This window comes from Puma concolor, chromosome B4, assembly GCF_028749965.1.
Source record: "Puma concolor isolate L17-30 chromosome B4, mPumCon1.1.hap2, whole genome shotgun sequence".
NCBI lineage: Eukaryota > Metazoa > Chordata > Mammalia > Carnivora > Felidae > Puma > Puma concolor.
In genome coordinates, this window is record NC_141673.1 from 89,003,715 (window position 1) to 89,024,395 (window position 20,681).

At 38.1% G+C, this 20,681-nt stretch overlaps 2 protein-coding genes across 3 annotated transcripts in view; one reads left to right on the forward strand and one right to left on the reverse strand.

Annotated features, from left to right (window-relative positions):
- SLCO1A2 (solute carrier organic anion transporter family member 1A2) overlaps positions 1-20,681 on the forward strand; it is a 131,489-nt gene that overhangs the window by 45,025 nt on the left and 65,783 nt on the right. The window lies entirely within an intron of this gene.
- The window catches only part of IAPP (islet amyloid polypeptide), a 101,689-nt gene that overhangs the window by 28,691 nt on the left and 52,317 nt on the right, over positions 1-20,681 (reverse strand). Inside the window, exon 5 of the mRNA XM_025930710.2 lies at positions 19,247-19,357. The gene's annotated coding sequence lies outside the window, so the exon portion shown is untranslated. The remainder of the gene's footprint in view (positions 1-19,246; positions 19,358-20,681) is intronic.

A 20,681-nucleotide genomic window follows, 5' to 3' on the forward strand; every position in this document is an offset into this window, starting at 1 on the left:
ATGATTTATTTTTTAATATGAAATTTATTATCAAATCGGTTTCCATAAAACACCCAGTGCTCATTCCAACAGGTGCCTTCCTCAATGCCCATCATCCACTTTCCCCTCCCTCCCATCAACCCTCAGTTTATTCTCACTTTTTAAGAGTCTCTTATGGTTTGGCTCCCTCCCTCTCTAACTTTTTTTTTCCTTCCCCTTCCCCATGGTCTTAACTTTCTCAGGATCCACATAAAAGTGAAAACATATGGTATCTGTCTTTCTCTGTATGCCTTATTTCACTTAGCATAACACTCTCCAGTTCCATCCACGTTGCTACAAAAGGCCGTATTTCATTCTTTCTCATTGCCAAGTAGTGCTATGAATACTTTTCCATGTCAATAATAACCTTGCAATAATGTGGCCACATTTTATTCTATTGTATATGCATAAAATAAACAATCCCTATTGTTGGACATTCAGGCTTTTTTTCTGTAATTTAAAAATATTTTATGGAAGCAAAGCTGTGGTAAATATTCCCTCATACATTATTTTGTCCATAATTTTTTCTTAATCTTTCCAGAAATAAAATTGTCAAGTCAAAGACTACAGTTTTAAATACCTGATATCTTCTACTCAGTTGCCATTTCAGTACTTTCATCATCAGTACATGAAAGATCTTTGCCAATGTTGAGTATTATAATAAAGAAAACTTTGACAATTTGATGAGTAAAAAATGGCAGCTCATTTGTATTTTAAAATTCAGTCTCAATTCAGCAAATACTAATAGGCATCTATTGTGTTCCAGGCACTGAATTGGGTGATGATAGGAAGTGGGGGAGATGATTCAGAGGTAAGCAAGACAGATCAGGTTCTTACTTTGATAGAACTTAAAGTTTAGCTGATTTAAAAGTATAAATGATATCTCACTCTAAATCTATATTAAGCATGTAGCAGTTAAAGGCGTGATGACGAAGAACATATCTAAAGGAGCTATAATTTAGGCCAAGGTGTTAGACTCAGCCTCCTGGAATACACTTACAGATGGGCAGAAGTTGACCCAGCTGGGAAGTGAAGGAAATGCAGGGAAGCACAGAAGTAAGAGGTTTTCAGACTGACTGATGTTTGAGGAACTGAAGAAAATATAGTGTGGCTAGAACATGGACCACAATCGAATGATTCAAGACACAGTGTGAGCGGTATTTAGAGGTCAGATCACATAAAGGCCTTGGAAGCCACGTTAAGATTGAGGACCTTATTTTAAGGATATGATTTTTCGTTTTTAAAATATAATTCTAGTTGCATTTTGATACTGGAGAGTACGAGAGCATTTGGGGAGAGTAAGGGTACATTTGGGGAGATTAGGTAGGAGGCAACAATGTGGACAGGAGTGACTTGCAGCTTGTATTACAATTCTTTGGTTACAAGTGATAGGAATCTAACTTAAACCAGCTTAAGGCAAAAGGGAGAAATTTTGGCTCTTTTAGCAAGACATTAAAGTAAAAATTTCACCTGGTTCTTAGGAACAATGGAAACCCCAAACTCCAACAGTCTCTTCCTCATTCCCTCTCCCTTTCTTTTCCATTCTCTTTGCTGTCATTACCCATCTTTTTCCTTTTTTTTTTTTTTTTTGTACTTTCTACTTTTCAGACTGATTGTCTCAGACTGGCTTTTTCCACATGGCTACAAACAAGGCCACAGGTGGCTCTAGTAATGCAACTATTACTGCTGCATCATCTATAAAAGGACAGACTCATATTTTCAATGAGTTAAAAACAAATCCAATAGAGGGCTTCTGGTAACAAAAAGAAGTGGAGGGGTGCTAGAAAGTCAAAACAACAGATGTCCATTATAGAGCAGGGATAAGTGGATGGATTCAGCAGATATTTATAAAGCAGAATTGACAGACTGAGCAATTCATTGAATGTGGAAGTGAGGGAGAGAATATAATCTAGGAAGACTCCAAATTTTCTGATTTAGACAGTTTGGTAACAATAAATTTGAAATGTTTGCAAAATATCCAAGTTGAGTAGTTTAGCAGGCAATTGTTGGAAGAGTCTGATGTTTGTGTCTTTATAGATGGCAATGGAGGCAATAGGAATAAGTAATCTTCACAGGGGTAAAATGAGGAAGGGAAGAATAATAACAGAACAGAGTCTTCAAAATTTCCAGCATTTATGGAGTGGGTAGAAGAGGAGCATCCAAAGGAGAGTAAGAAGGAGCAGATAGAGAAAGAAAGCTACGGAAGGTAGCATCACTATTAATATAAATGGCTGGATCAAATTAATATTAATTCAAGTGATAAAAATGTCTTCTGCCTTTGATCTCTGGTGGTTGATAAATGACTCAAAATGCAGTGAGGGTACAGGTAAGAGGTGATACGGAACATGATATCATGAAGCCAAGGGAAGATAATATATATATTTTTAAAAGAGAATGGTCCTCAGTGTCCAATATTGCTAAAAGGTGAAGAAAAAGAAGGACTAAAAGGTAGATGTTTGTTGGATTTAGCAACAGTGAGCTCACTAGGGGTTCTGATGAAGGATTTTAGTGCAACAGTTTGGCTGGAAGCCACAGTGGTTGAGAAATGAGGTCAAGAAATAAAGATACTGATTATAGGTGATTTATTGAAAAAGTTGTTAAAGTTTATAATTTTAAATGTATGGTAATTTACTTGCTATTTATTCTTTTGTGAATATGTTCTTATTTTTTTGTCCATGTATCTGTTGATGGTATATCTTTCTTATTGATAGGTAAGCATTATTAATATAAAGCTATTAAAATTTGTCATATGTATTTCAGTGTTTCCCAGATTCTTATTTGCTATGAATAGACTTTATTTTCTTTCTTTATTGTTGTTGCTCTAAATTTTAACTTTTTAATATTTAAGTATTTTTGCCTCTACTTTTATATTTAGAAAGGTCTTTTCTTCCATCATAGCCTATAAATAATGCAAAAATTTTCTTCCAGAACTATTTTTTGAATTTATTTTGGGCTATGGAATGAAGTGGGAATTTAGTGTTTTTCTTATGGTAACCAACTATCTCAAGAAAAGTGATAATAATAAATGACTGAGTTGAATTGATAATAAAAATAAAGAGATAAAAGAGTCATGTGCTTGATCATTTGTGGATTGATATAAGACTCAATGAGCACTGGGCCTAAAGATGAGGAGAATGATGTATGTAAATTCCTACTTACTCTAGCAGTCAAAACAGTTCCAGTAAAGTGAGACCAGCCATTCATTTAGTCATATTTGATTTGGTTGAGATCTCTTGAATCCACATTATTGTACTGACTGGCAGTATGAACGCAGTACACATTTGAAACTCAGCACTAACTAGGAAATATGGGTGTAAAAATAAGGTAAAACCATAGTTCTAGGCCACAGGGAAACTTAAATATTGTTGAGATCTAAGCATATGAAACAATAAGCATGCCTGATGAGCTATAATACATGGTAATGATGAAGTAGAGACAATTACTGCAAATGGAGTTAGAAAAGGTGATGAAATGGACCAAGGCTACTGCTTAACTCTAATGCCCAGTGTGCCACTTTGTACTCTGTGTATACCGAATAAATTGTACTTGAGGAAATAGATCAATTTGGGCTCATTGACAATGAATTTTAGCAAGTTATTTTCAAAGTTGTTTCACTTTCAACAATTTCTTTCCATATGAAGTTAGCAAAAAGAAAGACAACTCCTCTGTATCTTAAAACAGTCCTCATCTTTCAATAACACAGTTTTGACTGTCTATAAATAGCAGCTTTCTGCTCCCCCCCCCCACTGTAGTTTGAAATAAGTTTAAATTTGAGATCAGTCATGTTACTAAGAGATTTACACAAGGAGTGAAGGAAATGCTCTACCTTACACAAGGGGATTTACATTGGGCAATTACTGCAAAACACACTGGACCTATTGTTAATGGCACAATGTCATTTGTATGGCTTGCTAGCTAGCTCATCTTGTGTCCAAATGAGGTACATTGGAAAATGTGGGTGTTTCTTTCATAAGGAAGTATGCAAATTCAGGATATACAACATCTGATGATATTAGAGGTTGGGTCACACAACAGGCCAAAATTCAGTCAAAGAGAAATTGCTCTGGAATCTAAAATGAGATATTTATCACTACTGGAAAGATGGCTATGCCCATGGCTTCCGCTAAAGCAGGGATAAAAGATAGTCATTGTTCCATATATGTTTTCTTTTGGGGATATATCTTCTCAGTATAAAATCACATAGTTAGCAGTTTTAGTTTGATTGACTGTACATACAAAAAGGCAAATTCTTTCGAACACAATAACCCATTTTTGATCTACATCCTGTGCTCAAAAAACATGTTTCTGTGTTTGACTGCTCTTTAACACATACTACCTTTTCACCACAATTTTATGGAAGTAGTGAATTCTTCAAAGATCAAGGCACTGAAAGCCATTAATGGAACAGACTTTAAATTTACTAGTTTACCAAAAATATTGTTTTAAGGATTAATCTCTATGAGCACATTAAATGTTTTTTGTATGGTTTCCTATAAACATAATTTATTGGTTATATAAAGTGAATATGATTATTTTTTTCTTGAATATAGTCAAGAACCTATTGAAGAATATATGTTATATGAATACATTCTTCATAAATGCATTCTTCCTAATTGTATTCTTCATAAATATATTTATCACAAATATGACTATATTCAATGAATTTATTCATATTTATTATGCTTATAATACCATCTTATTAGGCTGTATTTAATGAATATACTTATATTTTAGAACATAATAAATTTTAATATATTTAATATATTCTATACATTTATTAGAAAATAATAAAGACCAAATAAGCCTAGGACTCAGCTTTTGACAAATTGAATATTCTTTAAAATGTATTTATACAGGGGCGCCTGGGTGGCGCAGTTGGTTAAGCGTCCGACTTCAGCCAGGTCACGATCTCGCAGTCCGTGAGTTCGAGCCCCGCGTCAGGCTCTGGGCTGATGGCTCGGAGCCTGGAGCCTGTTTCCGATTCTGTGTCTCCCTCTCTCTCTGCCCCTCCCCCGTTCATGCTCTGTCTCTCTCTGTCCCAAAAATAAATAAATGTTGAAAAAAAAAAAAATTTTAAAAAAAAATAAAAAAAATAAAATGTATTTATACAGAGAAAGACAGATACCATATGGTTTCACTCTTATGTGGGTCCTGAGAAAATATGTATGTTTAAAAACAATATGCCTTATGACAAGTTTTTGTAAGTTTGCAAATTTGGTAAATTTGGAAACTTTGTCATTTGGTAAACTGACTTTGTAACTGACGTCAGATTTAATTCTATTATCAGTTCATTTGCTTAAAAAAACATAATTTGTGATTGTCTTTCATGACTTGGAATGGAAAAATGCATTTCAGTTTTACACCTTTGGTTCAGTTTTGACTAGTTGGCTTCAGTGATGATGTGGCAAAAGCCAATTTAAAATCAATTACAATTCGTGACATGATACTATAAATCCATTCCCACAAATTGATAGTGAACCTAAATTTTTTAGGATTACCCATTCACCTAAAATTAACAAACATAGTTATTATTGTTTGTGCCAAAGGAAAAAAAGAAGATAGTATGGGGCTTGCTTGCAGATAAATCTGTTATTCTTTCTCTGGTTCTAAACTTTTAGAATAGTCTATTCTCAGTCTCTAGACTGCTATGCTCATATGATAAGCATTGATCCACAGATTTACAATAATTTAGTTTTTCTAGTGCAAGGAGCAGGTAGAGTCTATATGAATATGCAGATACATTTAGACTTTCACATACCTTGATTATCTGAGCTTAGGTAAAGAATGAATTAAATTTGGACTATAAAAAGTTAGTCTTAGAAAATTCTGCAACTGTGCTTAACAAAATCAAACATAAAACAAAAACAGATCAAAATCAAAGCAAAGCAACAAGTAACTGAAGATTGAATATTAATCTGCTTCTTTGAAGGTATTGCTATGGTTTAGTTTTGTGTGTGTATTTAACTACCATCTACTGTCTCCTATAGATTAATTGTTCTGTATTTACAAAACATGGATTCGAAAAATCGTTCTGTTCATTTGAGCTAGGGATTTTGAAGAAAGAACCTTTATTATCAACACTGATCTTACCAAGAAAAAGGACAAGCAGTACTACAGTTCGTTATTAAAGAGAAAAGGGTTGGGGTTTACTAACATCTGAATTCAGTGTACAGAAAAACTTACTCTAAATCTAAAACCTCAGACTGCTACCTTACCTTTAAAAAAGAAAATTGTGGGGGCGCCTGGGTGGCGCAGTCGGTTAAGCGTCCGACTTCAGCCAGGTCACGATCTCGCGGTCCGTGAGTTCGAGCCCCGCGTCAGGCTCTGGGCTGATGGCTCGGAGCCTGGAGCCTGTTTCCGATTCTGTGTCTCCCTCTCTCTGCCCCTCCCCCGTTCATGCTCTGTCTCTCTCTGTCCCAAAAATAAATAAACGTTGAAAAAAAAAAAAAAAAAAAAAAGAAAATTGTGGGGCACCTGGGTGGCTCAGTAGGTCAAGAATCTGACTTCATCTCAGGTCATGATCTCACAGTCCAGGAGTTCAAGTCCTGTGTCGAGCTCTGTGCTGACAGCTCAGAAACTGGAGCCTGCGTTGGATCCTGTGTCTCCCTCTCTCCCTGCCCCTCCTCCACTCATGTTCTGTCTTTGTCTCTCAAAAATGAATAAACATTAAAAACAATTAAAAAAAGAAAATTGTTTATAACTTGATGAGCCAAATGCATTATTATGCATAGAGTGGGACTTTAATTAATATGTTCATTTTCTTTCATCTTTCTCTCATGAATATAATTTTCTGCTACATTCATCAGATAAGTTACAGTATAATATGAAGGATCTTAAAGGGTTTTCCTATCAAATATTCATTTGCCTCTTTGGCTTTTTGTGTGCTAAAATTCCCAACATGTGAGCCAGTCTTTTTAATGAAAAACTTTAACAAAAGGCCCATTAAAATATGCACCTGCCTGGGAGGAGCATAGTAAATTCAAAATTAAGAGGCAGCAGAAGAGGATGTTACCTCTTAGTGAGAATGGTGTCTTTAGTTAGCTGGCATCACATTGGAAAGTAGCAAAATGAGGCCCCTGAGGGACATGTCTGAAGAGTTAAGGGAAAGGGAGAAGAGCAAAAGGGACTGAAAAATATTTTGCCATATGGAAACTATTTTGACAATAAATTTCATATATTGAAAATAAAATAAAATAAAATAAACAAAAAAAAAAAGAAAAATATTTTGCCATAGAAGTTAGTCCTTGGGGCACCTGGGTGGCTCAGTCAGTTGAGCATCCGACTTTGGCTCAGATCATGATCTCACAGCTCAGTGAGTTCGAGCTCCACATCGAGCTCTGTGCTGACAGCTCGGAGCCTGGAGCCTGCTTCGCATTCTGTGTGTGCGTGTCTCTCTGTTCCTTCCCTGCTCACACACTGTCTCTCTCTCAAAAATAAATAAAGATTAAAAAAATTAAAAAAAAAAGACGTCAGTCCTTGATGTAGCCTGTCATCTCTCATACAGACTAAGGAAGGAAAAATAAATGACAATGACAATTTGATTTTCAAGATGACAGGTGTATATCACATGGGTATGTGGCACATGTGTGTGGATTTTTTACAGTATATATAGGTGTTTTAGCTTAACTGGAGGCATGAGGTACAACTTCATAAGTGATTAGCTGTATCTATTGACCAAATATTTCACTGTGCATAAGGGAACCTGATAGTGGCTAATATACTATTATCCAATCTACACATATTTACTGAGTCTCTTTTATTCATGGAACTACATTTTTAACAGAAACTGTAATATCTTATAAAGGAATATAGGAAATTTTTAACCTTTTGAGAGTGATATTTTGGAATTAGTTTACTTAAAATCCCATCATATAGACAACCATTTATTCTGGCCCAGCCCAAAGAAAAGAGTTAACAGACCACCAAAAGATGCTTAATTAAAAATTTTCTATATTGGTAGGTCCAATGATATTTTAAACAAAATATACATTAGTAAGTTACATATATTAGCTATTCTGCTAACCAAGAATGTTTTTGCCATTATATGATGAATTTGAAGACAGTCACATTTCCACAAACTCAGAATCATGGCCTGGTGAGTAATGAAAGTAAAATATTATGTGGTTTCATTAGTCAGTGATTGATGAATCACAACTGATGACCTTTTTGTGAAAAACTTTAGGAAAATGAAGTCTTTGAGCTACAGTCAACTTACATCACATTTCTTTCCTTAGATTATATTAATCAAAGCTCTTTGTGTAACATAGCTAAATTTGCAAGCAATTCAGATGATCCAGATAAACTCAAATGTATTTCAAGTCATATTTTAACACATGTATCTATCCTAAATGATATCATTAAGGGGTCTGCTTAAAAATTTGATTGGCTAACTGGAGATAATACTTTGACCGCTTGGGATACTGATGTCAATTCCATGTAGTTTCAAATAAACAACAAAGTTGGCAAGAATCTACTAACTTAAAATGCAGACAGCTAGTGTGAATATGTCCTAAGTGACTTTTCAAAAGTATTTTTATTCAGCTTCCTCTAGTGTTAAGCAATGGTTTTTGTGCCTGACTTATTCACTTCTTTTTGGGGATACAGACCAGATTTTCATCAGCTCTACTTTCTCCTTCATGCCCAATAAGGTTAGCTACACCTGGTTTGCATGAAGTTCTTTATGGTTCTTCCTACTTAAAAAAAATGCCTGTAACAGCAGACTACAGGGCTACTTTTTTCTTCTGTTTGGTTTGAAACCAGTCATTACTTTCAGTTAATAGAGACAAAACTGGAGTCATTACCTCTAGGTGTTCACATTAGAATGTACATTTATCTACCTGTGTATAGATGCAAAATAAGATGTGTGCGTGGATATGCGTGTATGTATGTGCACATGTACATGTGTGTTGGGGCCTTAGGAGGACAGTGTTGGGGAGAAACTAAAGGCCTGTAGGTAAGAGACCACTTTGGGAGCCAGGCAAGTGATGGCTCTCCCCTGCAAATATCTAGTACATGACTTTCAAGTAATCTCATAACGAATTTGGTTTCCTATTCAGGAAATTAATATAATCATCTAATCCATCGTTGTGTTTTTACACACAGAGAAATCATCATCCTGTTAGAAATAGCAGGAGAGGGAAGGATCCAGAAAAGAAGCAATCATAGATCATATAGTGTCACTAATTACCAGTTGCCCACATTAAGGTATTTACCCCATTTTCTGTATGCCCACGGGGAATGAAGAGCTTCTTGAAGGAGCCTGCTTATTTCATGACAGACTTGCTTTTTCACTTTCCTGTCAAGAATGCCTAACCTCTACCTTTCAAATTCAGTTTGAGTGCTGCCTAAATCATGAAACTTTCTGTGATTCCCTAAGTTAAAAGTGATCTTTTTCTCCTGTAATAATAGTAACTAATATTTGTTTAGTACTTTTTGCAATCCAGGAATGATGCTTGGATCTCTGCACATAGTAACTCATTTGATTCTCAAAACAAACCTTCAAGGTAGGTACTTTTACTGAGTACATTTCGTTGATGAGGAAATAAGTTGGATAATTTTTCCAAGGTCATGTAGCTAGACAGTTGTGAGTCAGGATTGGAATCAGTCTGGCTCCAGAACTTACATTCTTGTTCCTTAGTCTATGCATTGGCATGATATAACTTTACATTATAGTTACTGCTATAGATATTTTATTTAATAAGCCATAGGCCTCATGTAGATAGAAACTGCATTTTCTAAAGCTACATGCATCTAGAAGAGTGTTCTGTATGTATTAGGTATATATGTTTAGTAAACAAATCTGTACAAAGCAGGATGGGGAGAGCTATATAATCAAGTAAAGGAGAAATAGTTGTTTCCCTTAATAAATAAAAATGCTTGCATAGAGAACATTAGACAAGATGGCAAATTGGACAAAGGTGGTGGCAAAGGAAATAAAATGGAATTGATTCAAGGACTAGTTAGAAGGGAAACAGATGGGATTAAATAAAGCTTTACTTATAAATTTTTTTTAAAAATTTTTTTCAACGTTTTTATTTATTTTTGGGACAGAGAGAGACAGAGCATGAACGGGGGAGGGGCAGAGAGAGAGGGAGACACAGAATCGGAAACAGGCTCCAGGCTCCGAGCCATCAGCCCAGAGCCTGACGCGGGGCTCGAACTCACAGACCGCGAGATCGTGACCTGGCTGAAGTCGGACGCTTAACCGACTGCGCCACTCAGGCGCCCCCACTTATAAATCTTTTTAACAGTCTCCTCTACCATGGTGGCAGATCTCTACACTAAGAGAAGTGCCTCATATTTTTATCTATCTCGTTTGCATTGGTATGAGTGGCGCGAATACAAGTAAGATGCAGAGACAGCTCCATAGTTTCAGACATAAGAGATGAGACAGCCCATTCTTTAGCTTGTATCATATTTTCAGATTTCTGGCCTTGTAGGAGGGAAAATCAGATCAGCCAACATTCAGATATAGATAAAATGGACACACAGAAATTAGTTTATATCGTAACTCACCTTGGCATGTTTTCATTAGCCCCAAGGAAATATAATTCTCTCCTAACCAGAAAATTGTGCTGAACAATTTTTCTTAGGCAAATTCTATTTATTATTATCTGACTTATTCCTATTGGTTGACTTCAAAATATTTAAGAAAGAAAAATACTTAGTTAATAGTGCCTTTTTAAATGGTATTCAAGCATGTACTTTTTCTATAAATTGCACAATCATATTTGTTATGTGTATTGACATCATATTTAAGAAATCCCATGACAGCTTATTTAATTTATGCATCTTAAGCTCCAAGAAAATGTGTGATTCACACTGATCTGTAGTATTTTGAACTTAGAATTTTTGTTTCAAAATACATGATTTTAAAGTGCTATTTAATTTATAGAAAGGATTTACAGTTTGTTATTCAGTGAGTATTTATGAACTATTTATTAACAGAGCAACACTTATCTAGGTGCTTTAGAGCTTTTTCTATAGCACATATAAAAAATAACTATTTGTATTGTATATCGGTACAAACAAAAGTGGCTGCTCCCAGCTAGAGGTGACAGTCTTAGGGACTCTGGCTGTTCCAGACCCAGACTGGCCCTCTTTTGGCTGGGCTATTAGCATCTCACTACACCTTTAACCTGTTCACTAAATAAGTGACACATAGTCTGGGAAGGCTTTTTGTACAAGAAGCTCTTTTTTATGAGTAAAATGTTGTATCTTCCTTTAAAGAGATTGTAATCTGCCTGGAGATACACATACCTATGCATTTTATAATGCAGAAATTGATTCAGTGAAAAACAAAAAAAAATTGTATGAAAGTAAATATTGATGAAGATGGGATGGGGGAGACTTCAAAGAATGGTACTTTGGGAGTTTGACCTTGAAGAATAAGAGGAATTGGCAGAGAAAGCAGAAAAATTTTCTATTAAGATGTAAGAACATAGTGGTAGGTGAGTTTGAAAAAGTAAGTAGCAGATACAGATAGCTGGAGCATAGGGTGAGTATAGAAATGAATATGGATCTGACACTTAGGGCCATATGACTTTTCAGATCCTCTGGCTATGGGTGAATATACTCTGATCCCTGTCCCCCATCACTGACTCGGCCATTTGGCATGCTCCGGCCAGTAGAATACAAGCAGAGTATACTGTGTAGGTTTAGCACAAAGCACTAAGGAACACTGCAATAGCATCTTCTACTTGCTTCACTTGCACTCTTGTCATCCAATGTGAGAAGAATATGCTTAAAAATAAAACTGCCCTATGACCCAGCAATTGCACTACTAGGTATTTATCCAAGGGATATAGTTATGCTGTTTCAAAGGGACACATGCACCCCAATATTTATAGCAGCACTGTCAACAATAGTCAAAATATGGAAAGAGCCCAAATGAACATCGATGGCTGGATGGATAGATAAGATGTGATATATATATATATATATATATACACACACACACACACACACACACAATGGAGTATTACTCAGAAATCAAAAAGAATGAAATCTTGCCATTTGCAGCTACATGGATGGAACTGGAGGGTATTATGCTAAGTGAATTTAGTCAGTCAGAGAAAGACAAATGTCATACGACTTCACTCATATGAGAACGTTATGACACAAAACAGATGAACATAAGGGAAGGGAAACAAAAATAATAAAGAAACGGGGAATACAGGAAGATGGCGGCGTAGGAGGACGCTGGGCTCACCGCGCGTCCTGCTGATCACTAAGATTCCACCTACACCTGCCTAAATAACCCAGAAAACCACCAGAGGATTAGCAGAACGGAGTCGCCAGAGCCAAGCGCAGACGAGAGGCCCACGGAAGAGGGTAGGAAGGGCGGCGAGGCGGTGCGCGCTCCACGGACTGGCGGGAGGGAGCCGGGGCGGAGGGGCGGCTCGCCGGCCAAGCAGAGCCCCCGAGTCTGGCTTGCAAAAAGCGGAGGGGCCTGACGGACTGTGTTCCAACAGCAAGCGCGACTTAGCGTCTGGGAAGTCATAAGTTAACAGCTCTGCTCAGAAAGCGGGAAGGCTGGAGGACAAAGGGAAGGAGAGCTGCTGAGCCCCCAGACGACAGAGCTCAGTTTGGTGGGGAACAAAGGCGCTCGCCAGCGCCATCTTCCCCGCCCATCCCCCAGCCAAAATCCCAAAGAGCACCAGTTCCTGCCAGGGAACTTGCTGGCTCCGCGCGCAAACACCCAACTCTGCGCTTCTGCGGAGCCAAACCTCCGGCAGCGGATCTGACTCCCTCTTGCTGCCACAGGGCCCCTCCTGAAGTGGATCACCTAAGGAGAAGCAAGCTAAGCCTGCCCCTCCTGCCCCTGTGCACCTTGCCTACCCACCCCAGCTAAGACGCCAGATCCCCAGCATCACAAGCCTGGCAGTGTGCAAGTAGCCCAGACAGGCCACCCCACCCCACAGTGAATCCCGCCCCTAGGAGGGGGAAGAGAAGGCACACACCAGTCTGACTGTGGCCCCAGCGGTGGGCTGGGAGCAGACATCAGGTCTGACTGCGGCTCCGCCCACCAGCTCCAGTTACACACCACAGCACAGGGGAAGTGCCCTGCAGGTCCTCACCACGCCAGGGACTATCCAAAATGACCAAGCGGAAGAATTCCCCTCAGAAGAATCTCCAGGAAATAACAACAGCTAATGAGCTGATCAAAAAGGATTTAAATAATATAACAGAAAGTGAATTTAGAATAATAGTCATAAAATTAATCGCTGGGCTTGAAAACAGTATAGCTGACAGCAGAGAATCTCTTGCTACAGAGATCAAGGGACTAAGGAACAGTCACGAGGAGCTGAAAAACGCTTTAAACGAAATGCATAACAAAATGGAAACCACCACGGCTCGGATTGAAGAGGCAGAGGAGAGAATAGGTGAACTAGAAGATAAAGTTATGGAAAAAGAGGAAGCTGAGAAAAAGAGGGATAAAAAAATCCAGGAATATGAGGGGAAAATTAGAGAACTAAGTGATACACTAAAAAGAAATAATATACGCATCATTGGTATCCCAGAGGAGGAAGAGAGAGGGAAAGGTGCTGAAGGGGTACTTGAAGAAATAATAGCTGAGAACTTCCCTGAACTGGGGAAGGAAAAAGGCATTGAAATCCAAGAGGCACAGAAAACTCCCTTCAGACGTAACTTGAATCGATCTTCTGCATGACATATCATAGTGAAACTGGCAAAATACAAGGATAAAGAGAAAATTCTGAAAGCAGCAAGGGGTAAACGTGCCCTCACATATAAAGGGAGACCTATAAGACTCGTGACTGATCTCTCTTTTGAAACTTGGCAGGCCAGAAAGAATTGGCACGAGATTTTCAGTGTGCTAGACAGAAAAAATATGCAGCCGAGAATCCTTTATCCAGCAAGTCTGTCATTTAGAATAGAAGGAGAGATAAAGGTCTTCCCAAACAAACAAAAACTGAAGGAATTTGTCACCACTAAACCAGCCCTACAAGAGATCCTAAGGGGGACCCTGTGAGACAAAGTACCAGAGACATCACTACAAGCATAAAACATACAGACATCACAATGACTCTAAACCCCTATCTTTCTATAATAACACTGAATGTAAATGGACTAAATGCGCCAACCAAAAGACATAGGGTATCAGAATGGATAAAAAGACAAGACCCATCTATTTGCTGTCTACAAGAGACTCATTTTAGACCTGAGGACACTTTTAGATTGAGAGTGAGGGGATGGAGAACTATTTATCATGCTACTGGAAGCCAAAAGAAAGCTGGAGTAGCCATCCTTATATCAGACAAACTAGACTTTAAATTAAAGGCTGTAACAAGAGATGAAGAAGGACATTATATAATAGTGACAGGGTCTATCCATCAGGAAGAGCTAACAGTTATAAATGTCTATGCGCCGAATACCGGAGCGCCCAAATATATAAAACAATTACTCATAAACACAAGCAACCTTATTGATAAGAATGTGGTAATTGCAGGGGACTTTAACACCCCACTTACAGAAATGGATAGATCATCTAGACACACGATCAATAAAGAAACAAGGGCCCTGAATGAGACATTGGATCAGATGGACTTGACAGATATATTTAGAACTCTGCATCCCAAAGCAACAGAATATACTTTCTTCTCGAGTGCACATGGAACATTCTCCAAGATAGATCATATACTGGGTCACAAAACAGCCCTTCATAAGTTTACAAGAATTGAAATCATACCATGCATACTTTCAGACCACAACGCTATGAAGCTTGAAATCAACCACAGAAAAAAGTCTGGAAAACCTCCAAAAGCATGGAGGTTAAAGAACACCCTACTAACGAATGAGTGGGTCAACCAGGCAATTAGAGAAGAAATTAAAAAATATATGGAAACAAACGAAAATGAAAATACAACAATCCAAACGCTTTGGGACGCAGCGAAGGCAGTCCTGAGGGGAAAATACATTGCAATCCAGGCCTATCTCAAGAAACAAGAAAAATCCCAAATACAAAATCTAACAGCACACCTAAAGGAACTAGAAGCAGAACAGCAAAGGCAGCCTAAACCCAGCAGAAGAAGAGAAATAATAAAGATCAGAGCAGAAATAAACAATATAGAATCTAAAAAAACTGTAGAGCAGATCAATGAAACCAAGAGTTGGTTTTTTGAAAAAATAAACAAAATTGACAAACCTCTAGCCAGGCTTCTCAAAAAGAAAAGGGAGATGACCCAAATAGATAAAATCATGAATGAAAATGGAAATATTACAACCAATCCCTCAGAGATACAAACAATTATCAGGGAATACTATGAAAAATTATATGCCAACAAATTGGACAACCTGGAAGAAATGGACAAATTCCTGAACACCCACACTCTTCCAAAACTCAATCAGGAGGAAATAGAAAGCTTGAACAGACCCATAACCAGCGAAGAAATTGAATCGGTTATCAAAAATCTCCCAACAAATAAGAGTCCAGGACCAGATGGCTTCCCAGGGGAGTTCTACCAGACGTTTAAAGCAGAGATAATACCTATCCTTCTCAAGCTATTCCAAGAAATAGAAAGGGAAGGAAAACTTCCAGACTCATTCTATGAAGCCAGTATTACTTTGATTCCTAAACCAGACAGAGACCCAGTAAAAAAAGAGAACTACCGGCCAATATCCCTGATGAATATGGATGCAAAAATTCTCAATAAGATACTAGCAAATCGAATTCAACGGCATATAAAAAGAATTATTCACCATGATCAAGTGGGATTCATTCCTGGGATGCAGGGCTGGTTCAACATTCGCAAATCAATCAACGTGATACATCACATTAACAAAAAAAAAGAGAAAAACCATATGATCCTGTCAATCGATGCAGAAAAGGCCTTTGACAAAATCCAGCACCCTTTCTTAATAAAAACTCTTGAGAAAGTCGGGATAGAAGGAACATACTTAAAGATCATAAAAGCCATTTATGAAAAGCCCACAGCTAACATCATCCTCAACGGGGAAAAACTGAGAGCTTTTTCCCTGAGATCAGGAACACGACAGGGATGCCCACTCTCACCGCTGTTGTTTAACATAGTGCTGGAAGTTCTAGCATCAGCAATCAGACAACAAAAGGAAATCAAAGGCGTCAAAATTGGCAAAGATGAAGTCAAGCTTTCGCTCTTTGCAGATGACATGATATTATACATGGAAAATCCGATAGACTCCACCAAAAGTCTGCTAGAACTGATACATGAATTCAGCAAAGTTGCAGGATACAAAATCAATGTACAGAAATCAGTTGCATTCTTATACACTAACAATGAAGCAACAGAAAGACAAATAAAGAAACTGATCCCATTCACAATTGCACCAAGAAGCATAAAATACCTAGGAATAAATCTAACCAAAGATGTAAAGGATCTGTATGCTGAAAACTATAGAAAGCTTATGAAGGTAATTGAAGAAGATTTAAAGAAATGGAAAGACATTCCCTGCTCATGGATTGGAAGAATAAATATTGTCAAAATGTCAATACTACCCAAAGCTATCTACACATTCAATGCAATCCCAATCAAAATTGCACCAGCATTCTTCTCGAAACTAGAACAAGCAATCCTAAAATTCATATGGAACCACAAAAGGCCCCGAATAGCCAAAGTAATTTTGAAGAAGAAGACCAAAGCGGGAGGCATCACAATCCCAGACTTTAGCCTCTACTACAAAGCTGTCATCATCAAGACAGCATGGTATTGGCACCAAAACAGACACATAGACCAATGGAATAGAATAGAAACCCCGGAACTAGACCCACAAACGTACGGCCAACTCATCTTTGACAAAGCAGGAAAGAACATCCAATGGAAAAAAGACAGTCTCTTCAACAAATGGTGCTGGGAGAACTGGACAGCAACATGCAGAAGGTTGAAACTAGAGCACTTTCTCACACCATTCACAAAAATAAACTCAAAATGGATAAAGGACCTGAATGTGAGACAGGAAACCATCAAAACCCTAGAGGAGAAAGCAGGAAAAGACCTCTCTGACCTCAGCCGTAGCAATCTCTTACTCGACACATCCCCAAAGGCAAGGGAATTAAAAGCAAAAGTGAATTACTGGGACCTTATGAAGATAAAAAGCTTTTGCACAGCAAAGGAAACAACCAACAAAACTAAAAGGCAACCAACGGAATGGGAAAAGATATTTGCAAATGACATATCGGACAAAGGGCTAGTATCCAAAATCTATAAAGAGCTCACCAAACTCCACACCCGAAAAGCAAATAACCCAGTGAAGAAATGGGCAGAAAACATGAATAGACACTTCTCTAAAGAAGACATCCGGATGGCCAACAGGCACATGAAAAGATGTTCAGCGTCGCTCCTTATCAGGGAAATACAAATCAAAACCACACTCAGGTATCACCTCACGCCAGTCAGAGTGGCCAAAATGAACAAATCAGGAGACTATAGATGCTGGAGAGGATGTGGAGAAACGGGAACCCTCTTGCACTGTTGGTGGGAATGCAAATTGGTGCAGCCGCTCTGGAAAGCAGTGTGGAGGTTCCTCAGAAAATTAAAAATAGACCTACCTTATGACCCAGCAATAGCACTGCTAGGAATTTATCCAAGGGACACAGGAGTACTGATGCATAGGGGCACTTGTACCCCAATGTTCATAGCAGCACTCTCAACAATAGCCAAATTATGGAAAGAGCCTAAATGTCCATCAACTGATGAATGGATAAAGAAATTGTGGTTTATATACACAATGGAGTACTACGTGGCAATGAGAAAAAATGCAATATGGCCTTTTGTAGCAACGTGGATGGAACTGGAGAGTGTGATGCTAAGTGAAATAAGCCATACAGAGAAAGACAGATACCATATGGTTTCACTCTTATGTGGATCCTGAGAAACTTAAGAAAAACCCATGGGGGAGGGGAACAAAAAAAAAAAAAAAAAGAGGTTAGAGTGGGAGAGAGCCAAAGCATAAGAGACTGTTGAGAAATGAGAACAAACTAAGGGTCGATGGGGGGTGGGAGGGAGGAGAGGGTGGGTGATGGGTACTGAGGAGGGCACCTTTTGGGATGAGCACTGGGTGTTGTATGGAAACCAATTTGACAATAAATTTCATATATAAATTAAAAAAAAAAATAAAGAAACAGGGAGGGGAACAAAACATAAGAGACTCTTAAATATGGAGAACAAACAATAGGGTTACAGGAGGTGTTGTGGGAAGGGGGATGGGCTAAATGGGTAAGAGGCATTAAGGAATCTACTCCTGAAATCATTGTTGCACTATATGCTAACTAGTTTGGATGTAAATTAAAAGAAAATAAACAAATAAATAAAAGAAGAATATGCTTCAGGGTAACCTGTATTTCTAAGTGAAAATATGTGGAATAGAAATAAACCATGACAGAAGCCTAGGCTCCAGCCTGTCTCAGCTAGGTACTGCCTATGTCCAACCCACAGCCAAACAACAGAGCTATAAATGTGAAAATACTTCCTGTTTTGATTCCACTGAGGTTTTTGAGGTTGTTATGTGGCATTATTGCACAAAACTGTATACATACAGAAACTGGTACTGGAAATAGGGTTCTTCTGTAACAAAAACATGAAGTATGCATCACTGGTTTTCGAATCAGATGGCAAAAACCTATAATATGATTTAGGAAAATGGTGACTCATGTTACATGGTGGTAAACCATTTGGTCAGTTTGCCTGCAATAGCCTAGAAAATGAAAAAAGTACCTAATGAACTTGTGGCACAGGCAAGGAGGTTTTTGTGGCAGAAATGATAGCATGAGCTGGTTGTTGCTAACTGGAATTGATAATAGGCACTACAAAAGAGAGATGTGCTCAGACAATGGTGTGTTTCCAAGCAGAATTCAAAGGAATTATTTACAGCCCAGTAATCTATGATTGTAAAATAAAATTCTTTCCATTGAAGATGTCTTGGCCATTAAGGCAGGTCCCCAGGGGGAAAACCTTATATACTAATTGTTCTTTAGGGACAACTGCATCAAATTCACATATTGAGCTCACCCATCTATTTATTTTTTGTCTCAAGCTCATATTTTTTGTCTCCTCTCTCAGCTGATACTAAGGGACGTTGCTGATAGTGTAGATATGATCTGATGGAGAGATGTAAGTGCAATACTAATGGATGACATGGAGTATGGTCTATCTGCTTGCGCATGCCCTCTGAACTTGCTTGTGCCTGATAACAAAGGCATTACTTTTATCTTGATTGATTGCTTGGCTCTTACCTCACTCCATAGCTTGGTGAGTCTGATAGAATCCAGCTCATCATGGGTGTCTCTGTTCACACGGTCACTTGATGTGTTCTAGGCAGTCAGTCGCTCTTTCATTTTCAGGGCCTGGTAGTTGCAGAGAGCAAGGCCTCGCTTTAGAAACACAGGGGGATCAGTGCACCTGGGTGGCTCGGTCAGTTAAGCATCCAACCTCAGCTCAGGTCATGATCTCACAGTTTGTGAGGTTGAGTCCTACGCACCAGGTTCTGCGTTAACAGCTCAGAGCCTTGATCCTGCTTTGGATTCTATGTCTCCCTCTCTCTCTGCCTCTCCCCTGCTTGTTCTCTCCCTCCCTCTCTCAAAATAAATAAACATTAAAAATTTTTAAAAATAAATATCCTAAGAAACTGAGGGGCGGGAGTGTCTCTATTGTGATTCTCATACCAGAGCTTGCCATTACCTCCACACATTGTCTTTTCCCATTACAGCTATCTCTGTAAATGTGAATGTAAATGCAAATCATTTTTTCTCCCACACAAATATGAGCAACTTCTGGTTCTTTTTTTCTGATAAAGATAGAAAAGAATATATTTTACAGATGAATGGTTGCATAATATACATGTATAACATGTACCTGAGACCATGTTAATCTTCCCTAGAAAAAATAACACACTTTCACAGCAGCTGTAAATGGAATTACTGATAGTTTGAGTTTGTGATGATCTATTGTCATTCTCCAGAATTTGTCTATTTATTGCAGGGACAAGAGCAGTGTGTAAATGGAGCATAGGAAAGGAATCCTGCACTTTTGGTCTTTTAAGGTGGCATTAATTTCTGCTGTTCTCCACAGATCACTATGATAGATCTTACCCCATAAGCCAAGGAACAAATGTTGGGGTTCTACCATTTACCAAGAATATCCATTCCAATTATTGATGATCAAAAAAAAAAACATGGCCATGAGTGTCTCTGTGGACCCACTGCAAGCTAGACCTGGAGTAGAACTCCATTTATTGTCTGCCCACATGTGGCCCCAAACTAACAAGAAGCCTGTAATGACTATTATGGTCTCTAGGTATCAATGTCAATTCAGATCCTAGATACTAGTCCCTGAAATACCAGAGTATATCCCTTTCCCCAACAGAAGAATACTCTAATAAATGTTTAAATAGCTCATTTAGGAAGGACTGGAGGAAACCATATATATGTGTTGAGATGTCACAATCTTTTCCTCTTGGGGACCTGGCCTCGCCTTCAATCAATAGTTTCCAGTCTGAAAAATGGCTCATTTGGGGAAAGTGAACAAGATATTATAACATTTCTTAGGGATGGCTGCTTTCAACCTCCGGAGAATCTATCCTTGATTTCTTTTGATTGTGTAGGTTGAGTAACATTCATGTTGGTTACCATCTATCTTGCACCTATGTTTGTCATGTTCTGTTAACCATCC